Genomic DNA, 1,139 nt, shown 5'->3' on the forward strand with positions numbered 1-1,139 from the left:
GGGCCTGCCGCCCGCCTTCGGGGCACGGCCGCCCGTCACTGCAGGACGGGGCACAGGCACCGAGACAGCACCTCTCACTGCACACACGCACCGCCACAACCGCACACACATGCACACTCACGAATGCACACACACACACCTCACACCCATGCAACCACACGCACTCGCGTACACAACCAACCCCCACACACTCATACACATAACCTGGCACACACATACCCCACGCGCACATCCTCACGCATCCACACACTCACACATACACATGTAGCCACCCCCCACGCAACCTCACACACACACTCATACACACACCGCACGCGCGCGCGCACACACCACACACAACCTGACACATCTCACACACACATGCAACCTCATACATCTCACACATGCACACACAACCTCACACACACTCATACGCACACCGCACACACAATCACACATACCACACGCGACCTCATACATCTCGCACATCCACACACACACCTCAGACATGCACACACAGGCACCCACCCTCACATACTCACACGCACACACAACCACACGCGCACATACCTCACACAAACGTGCCCACACAACCACACGCGCACAATGACACATCCTGCCCCCAGCCGCCCCCTCCCCAGTCCATCACGTGTGCTACCCCATGCATCACAGAAGCAGGCATTTTACCAGAGCCCACAAAATGAAGAGGGCGAATCACGAAAAGCAAAAAAAAAAAAAAGAGAGAGAAAGAGCCAAGATCCCCGCTCCCCCTCCTGTCCCCCATTTTGCCCGGGGCGGCTGGCGGGGAGTGGTTAACCAAAGCCCTACGTGCTAGTTTTGTAATTCCCCAATAAACCCAGGCGCGCACACGGTGCATGAGGTGCTGCTCCTTCCACCGCCTCTTATCTCCGCGTTTGCAGGGAACCGGAGCTCTGCTCTTTTTCTCTCCCTCTACTGCAGATATTTCCCCCCTCTCTCTCTCTCCCCGCACACTTCTGTTTATTTGTCTGTAAGGCACAGCTACTTTGTAAACATCTCACACCGAGCCCCAGAGCCTTTTCAAATAGCTGATTGCAGCAAAACGCCTCCAACCCAAATGATGGTGCAAGGGGAAAGGAAACGGGGGGGGGGGGGGGGGGGAAAGAGGGGGGACGATCAGA

General features: G+C 56.5%; 1 protein-coding gene across 1 annotated transcript in view; it reads right to left on the reverse strand.

Moving 5' to 3' along the window:
- LOC102381758 (neuroligin-4, X-linked-like) overlaps positions 1-1,139 on the reverse strand; it is a gene marked incomplete at its 3' end in the record, with an annotated part of 210,222 nt that overhangs the window by 206,912 nt on the left and 2,171 nt on the right. The gene's annotated exons all lie outside the window — the stretch shown is intronic.

This window comes from Alligator sinensis, unplaced genomic scaffold (assembly GCF_000455745.1).
Source record: "Alligator sinensis unplaced genomic scaffold, ASM45574v1 scaffold286_3, whole genome shotgun sequence".
NCBI classification, from domain to species: domain Eukaryota; kingdom Metazoa; phylum Chordata; order Crocodylia; family Alligatoridae; genus Alligator; species Alligator sinensis.